The 7,312-nt window shown below is 41.1% G+C and overlaps 1 pseudogene across 1 annotated transcript; it reads right to left on the minus strand.

The window, feature by feature from the left end:
- Nucleotides 1-6,294: 6,294 nt before the first annotated feature.
- On the minus strand, nucleotides 6,295-6,981 carry LOC308248213 (nucleosome assembly protein 1-like 1; annotated as a pseudogene). Its single transcript has one exon. The product of its transcript is annotated as a nucleosome assembly protein 1-like 1 (transcript).
- Nucleotides 6,982-7,312: the final 331 nt, after the last annotated feature.

The raw sequence follows: 7,312 nt of genomic DNA on the forward strand, positions 1-7,312 counted from the left end.
AAAGTTGACCAAGGGAATTCTGGAGATAAAGTATGCTTACTTTCCTAAAAGGCATTTAGTATCTTTCATATTTTTGTGAATAAGTTGGAAAATATGGGCATTATATTTGTGTGTAATAGTTATATCATTAAATTAAAACAATATTATCTAATCGGTATATTATCATCATAATAAAGAGCTAATATGCTAATGGTCGGGATGCCATAACACGTAATTACTGACTGATCTCAGGAGGCTGCCTGCGGTGTGCGGCAGGGCATTGCTCCGGAGACGGGGCGGAAGTGGGATGGCACCTGGAGGAGGCGGAACCATCCCGTGCCGGGGTGGGTGGGGGGTGAGAGCCCTTAGCACCCCCCTCACCAGTCTTTCACCACCCACCGCTCGCACTCAGAGTACCCCACCACCCACCTGCCAGGGGAAGGAGCACAGCACAGCAGGCAGGAGGCTTCCACACTCTCCTCCGGCGCCATGACAAGGCGGAGCTGCCATGTTGCTCCAGAGACGGGGTGGAAGCGGGGAGGCAGGACCAGCCCGAGGCGACTTGAGGGGCTGAGGGTGGGGCTTGAAGTGGCCAGAGAAGGCCAGAGGGGTTGGGGGCTGGGCCAGGTGCGCTGGAACTCTGTGTGGAGAGGTTTGGGTGTCAAGGCAGAGCGGCAGGTGGGTGGGCAGGGCCGCGCAATTTTGTGTGCTGGGCTCCTAGTAGTAACATATGCTTATTGCCATAGATTGAATGTTTGTGTCCCCTCCAAATCCATATGTTGAAACCTAATTCTAAAAGATGGTATTTGGAGATAGGACCTTTAGGAGGTGATTAGGTCATGAAGGCAGAGCCCTAATGAATGGGATTGTTGCCTTTACAAAAAAGATACTAGAGAGCTCCCTTGTATCTTCTACCATTTGAGAACACAATGAGAAGACATCTGTTTACAAACCAGGAAGTGGGTTCTCACCAGACATTGAGTCTGCCAGTGCCATGTCTTGGACTTCAGCATCCAGAACTATGAGAAATAATGTTTGTTGTTTAAGTCAGCCAGTCTATGGTATTTTATTATAGCAGCCTGAATGGACTAAGACATAAATATTATAATATATTAAGTATTATAGAATATTACATTATAATATGTTATTGACTAATATATGATAAAATTAACATATGATTAATATTTTATTTTAATGTAAAATATTGAAAATATTTGAATAAGATGGAAAAAATTATAGTTAAGTGGCTAACAGGCTGCTTAATGGATTAGTGTCAACCACAGGAAGTAGAAAGGTGGAGTGTAGGATTTTTCAAAACTATCTGGGGAACTAATTAGAAGTACAGATTCTGCCCACACCAGACCTATTGAATCACTGGGAACGGGGCCTGGGAATCACCATTTTAATCATATCTCCAGATGATTCTCAAGCACACTCACAAGTCTGTATCTTTAGACCTGAATTCTTCCCTGAGTTCTGAGCTTGTATACCCAACAGCCTTCCCAACATGTCCACTTGGATATTTAACAGGAATTTCAAACATAACTTGCTCAAGATAGAATTTTTATCCCCCAAACCTCATCTTCCTTCAGTAAATGGTACCTCCATTATCTAAATACTTGGCCAAAATCTAGACGTCATTCCTCTTTCCCTTAAATCCTATATTGGCTTTACCTCTGAAGGAAATCATGATTCTGTCACGTCTCACCATTGCCACCTCCACCAACCCTAGTCTAAATCATCGCCATCTCTCCTCTGGGCTACTATAATTACCATCCCCAATCTCCACTTTTGTACCCTATTCCTTCTTCTTAGAGCAGCTAGTCTGATCTTTGTTACCCTTCAATAACATCTTACTACATGAACAACTGATCCCATATGTCTTACTTTGGCCTATAAGACCTCAACCTGGTTCCTGACTATCTTGATTAATGGCTCACTCTCTGAGTTCCCATGCGCCAGATGGCCAAGTTTGTTTCTGCCTCAGGGCCTTTGTGTTTACTGAACTCCTTTGCATTTGACACGACAGCCTCTGTTTCATCATTAAGGCTTCACCTTAAGGATCATCTTATCAGAGAAGCCTTCCTGACAACCACATTTCACCCTCTACCTCCTTACTGTTTTATTTTACTACCTAAAATTCTTAATGATCTATTTTTTGCATGGTTGCTATCTGATTTCTCGATGGACTATATACTCCATGTGAACAGGAAATTTATGCCTAGGACATTGCTTAGACATCATAGGTACTCAATAAATATTTATTCATGAATGAACCACTGGTGTAACAGGAGGCTGGACTTTGCCATCAACCTTGGTATAAATCTCTGTTCCATGTTGGTTCATGCTGAGCCTGTGTAAAAACCTGGTTTCTTTGAGACTTCTGCTGTCCTTCACCCATCATCTAATCATTTCCTCTTCCTACCCATGCAACGCCTCTACTAAATACTTTATCTGCTTCATAATCCTTTCTCTTCCCTAGGACAAGCATGACCCTTGGAGACTTCACTGTGCTCATGTTGAAACAGCCAGCATTACAGCATCTTTCTCAACAGTGAGCACATATTAGAATCATCAAGGGAGCTTTAAAACCACACCAGTGTTGAGGTACCTACAGGAGTCCTATAAAGAATGGTTGAAGGGACAAGTGGTAAATGGCATGGAGAATAAAAGGCTCGTGGGATGGAAGGAAGGAAATGAGCCATAAGGAATGTCTTCAGGCCTTTAGGGGACCATGATGTACAAGAAAATATATTCATGATATGTTGCTCCAGAAGGTAGTATTGGAGCAAAGGACTAAATATCATGGGAAAATATTTTGACTCTGCTTAAGGAAGATCCTTTTGGAGATAAACACAGGAAGAGAAGAAGCTGCTCTAAGAGCTTTCTGCCCTGAAACTATTAAAGGCAAGACTAACTGACTCCTGGACAGCAAGTGATAGAGGTCTCAACATTCCTAAAACTAGGAGAGCCTCTGACAATCCTAACCCACTGATACAAGGGGAAATGGTTAAACGGTGACATCCCTGACTTCTGCTACTGGGGATGTGGGTGTGTTTGGTGATTTTGCACAGAAGACAGTTTCTACATAATGAAGGGAACCCATTTTCATCTTTTATTTCAAGTAAGATGTGACTGTTCTCAAACCAAAGAAACCCGAGGCATATAGTTTATTGACACAGCAGACAGAGAATGTTGAGACTAGAGCTGGAGATTGCTGGCCTATAAAGAAGAACCAGATATTAAAACAAACAAACAAAAACAAAAACCCAGACAACAGCACCAGCCCTCGGAGCAGTCAGGCTGGAGGGCTTGTTGCTGCCTTCAGCAGAACCTTCTATGGACGTCATCTGAGAAGACATTAGCATATAAAGTTTGTGCTTCCCCAGAGTACACACCTTTACATGAAGACTTAGCAACAGTGGCCCTCCCAGAAGCAGGATGTGAACTTTGCTGTGCTGAGAGTGTGGTGAGATCGATGGGATGCAGAAAAGGACCACATATAACAGTCTTCTGGGAATACTGCAGACTTCTTTGCGGGGGAAGATCCATATACTGCAAAATCTCTTCATTGCTTGTTGTGGACATATTAATGACAAAACTTGATTAAATAAAAGAACACTGGTTTGTTTTAAATCTTTGGGGAGGCAGGGGAGTACTTATGGGAATTTCTAACATTAGTGTTAATTTTCTTGTAACCCAGAATTAGAATCCAGTTTAGCAATTCTCCTTTTTACCTCTCATCGGTTCTGGGATTTATTAGGCTCCAGTTCAGGCAGAGGGATGGGCCATGCTACTTATCTTTTGCTCTCCTTTTTTTTGGACAAGGTTTGCCTGGATACATTTGAGAGCCTTGTTAAGAGATGATAGGGAAGAGGGAGTGGGACTGTGTTAATTACCTGCAGGTCTGCTTAAGTGAGCTGCCACACTTGTTTTTTGTTTTGTTTTGTTTTGTTTTGTTTTTTACCTCTCTAGGTGCCAAAAATCACTAATGAAGCCAGAAAAGGAATATGGTGTGTTGATTACTCCTTTTTCAATTTGGAAAGAGAAAGTAAACAAACCCAACCAAACAAAACCCTTTGTTGTTCTGAGCTCTTACAGATATTTTGTCACTGCTGATTGTTAATTACTGTCAGATTACACTTTGGGTGATTAATTGACCTTTCTTAGCCAAAACAATAAAGGCCATTTTACTAATACAGGAGAAAGCTCAGAGCACGGTTTGTTATACTGCTTTTCTATCACTGGGTGATTCTTCACTTTGCCCCACTTCTCACTTTTGACCACACCTACTTGGGAAATAATTCTACAGGTACTTCCTCCACTTCATCAGGGGTCCTTACCAGAAGGCTTCAAATCTATTTTTGGAGTCATTAAGACAGATTGTTTTACTCTGAAGCCGAGTTGTTTATCTAGTAAGTGAAAGAAACCTAGTAACAATGCACAGGACAAGACTATTCTTATTCTCATTTCTAAAATCTTTCTGGGTAGCAGTTCAACTCTACTTTAAGCTGGCACAGACTTCATGTCAGAGCCTGAATCTATTTTCCTGGTGCTGCTGATATCTCATATGGAACAGTTTGTATATGCACAATGCTGTAAGGGATGAAACTATGGACCACCCTGATTCGACCTTTCTACTAGTAGAACTCACCAGGTAGCCATGAACAGATATATGCACAGAGTTTATTTGGGTTTCCCAGGGTCCTCACTCAGGCAGCCTGCACTCTGACATGGCTTTTGTTGTTGGGTAAATGCCTTGTCAGAATGCAGGTAACTCTCCATATTAAGTTCTGCCCTAGCGTTTCTTCTGAGCTCCACATTTCCAACTGCCTCTCAGCTCTCCAGTGGAAAATGGCTAACACAGAACTCCCATGTTCCCTTCAAATTTGCTTTTTCTCTTGATTTCCTTACCTCAATAAATGGTGCCTCCAGTCACCTAGAGCCACCTGGGTGTCTGAGACACCACTGTACTGCAGCACGCTTTTGGATTTATCCACTAGTCTTGTCACTTCTCACAACTCCACATTACCACTATTACTGCCGTATTTCATCCTCTCCCATCCTCCATTATTTCTCACCTTGACTTCTTAATCTAGTCTCTGACTCCTTCAATATACTTTTCATCTTGCCTGCAGAAGAGTGATCTCTGAATGGAAAATCTGATTCCATTATTCTGTGGCTCTTTAAAATTCTTCAGTGATTGTGGACAAAGCAAAAACTCCTTAAAAGGAAATTCACTCTGATCTGTCCCATGCCTACCATGCATGTGGAACTTTCTGCCTTTCTAGTTTTGGACTCTGTGCCTGGCCCTCAGTGCCCTACTTTTCTACAACCCCATTCTCTGTTGCCCACCTTCCATGCCCTACCTTTCTCTCTCATCCCCACTCCTCCACTGGCTACCTTTGTCATATAGAGTCACATGAAGTGTGGTCTCCCCTGTGAGCACTTTCTGAGTCCCTGTGTAGATTTTCCTTCTTACGGTGCTCTGCTCCACCCTGAACTTGCTTCTGGCACAACATCCTAACAGCACATGAATCTTATTTGTCGAAGGTCTGATTTTCTCATCATCTGTAAAGTCCATTATGGTAGGGTATTACTTGCAGATTTATCCCTATAATACTAAGCACAATACCTGCACCTAGTGTGTTCAATTAACACATTACTATAGAGTAAACAATGGATTAACAATATTTTACAAGGGCAGTTTTAGGAAAAATTCTTAAATAATAATTTTTCTTCTTGTTCTTTTTTACTTCTCTTCTCTTGCTTCAGAGCCTAGGTATTTAATACTTTTCTGCCAGTTACATATTATTTCTTCACTCCCTGCCCCACATGCTGTGATAATAGCTGAAAAACAAATACAGAAAAAACCCCTCCGATTGTATAAAAATAGGTATCAAGAATTAAATGTTTTATTTGAAAAGATACTATGGGTATTATATCTTATTTTATATTAGGCTTTAAAAACAAAAACAAGCAAGCAAACAACAAAAACCTGGAAATGGGCTTGTCAAATGATGAAAATTCATCATTTCCAGGGAAGCAGAAGGCAAGATCTTCTTGCTTCACTGCTTCTTGCATTCTGCTGGGTTTTGATCATTCTTTGAGTCAGTCATAGTCTGGATCAGTTTCCTTATCTTCTTCCCCTTCCTTATCTGCTTCTTCACCTTCTTCATCATAATCATCTTCTTGTTCAGTTGCTTCTCCAGTAGAGTATAATATTGATCTTGGGATTATGTGATCATGTAAAAGTGACCAGTTTCAAAGTCTGCAGCAAGGATAGCTTCAGCATCATCATCCAGATCCCCACTCTCAGGTCCTATATGTCAGCACTTCATTTGTGAAATATTCGTTGGGTTCAAAGTGAAATTCTAAAACAAAACTCATAAGCTGGCCAGCATCTGAGAACTTCACTTTAATATCTTTCAAATGCTTCAGAATTGGTTCATCATGTTCCTGAAACATATTACTGAGTAAGTCACCATTCTTAAAATCAGTCAACCGAAATTCAGGAATTCCCTTGGGGTGTTTTTTTTCCTCATCCCTTTTCTCATCTTCAATTTTGGCCTTTTCTTTCAGCGCCTCTGAAATTACATCTTCCTCATCTGGTTTCCATTCACATTTTTCCGTAGGTTCATAAATTGCATTAATGATCTTGAATTGCTTATCAAATAAAAGCTGATAGAGAACAGCATACTTTCTTTTAAGATCACGAACTTCCTGATAGGAGTTGGCTTCTATCTGTGCACATTTAATTTTAAGATTTTTGAGAGCATTTCAGTGGATCCTGTTGGTGTTTCTACCAGACCAGCAAGTCATTCTTGGAAGGCTGCAAGAATCTAAGACTTTTGCATCATCTGTGTGCTTTGATTTTTGTTTCTTCACCAGTTTTTTTCTTCTTGTACTTCTTCAACATCATCCAAATCTCCATCAAGTTCAGACTGTTCCTTGTTGTCAGTCTGTCATGTTGTAAGAACTCCAAGTATTGAAGGCTAGCATGGGGAGCCAGGCAGTGGGAGCTGCGTAGTCAGTAACTGGATATGATATCTTAATTCAAAGGTATTAAGAACTAAGTATTTGCATCTCTCCTCCCCCAAATTCATATGTAAAGTTCTAAGTCTCAAAGTGATGGTATTTGGAGATAATTAGGATTAGATGAGGTAATGAGGGTAGGACCCTCATGATGAGATTAGTTCCCTATAAGAAGAGATACTAGAGAGTTCTCTCCACCCCGTGCATGTGAGCACATAGTGAGATGCCTGCCACCTTCAAGCCAAGAGACAAAGCCTCAGAATGAAATCACTTTGCTGGCACCTTGATCTTGGACTTC

This window comes from Plecotus auritus (assembly GCF_963455305.1).
Source record: "Plecotus auritus genome assembly, chromosome: 5".
Classification (NCBI taxonomy): domain Eukaryota; kingdom Metazoa; phylum Chordata; class Mammalia; order Chiroptera; family Vespertilionidae; genus Plecotus; species Plecotus auritus.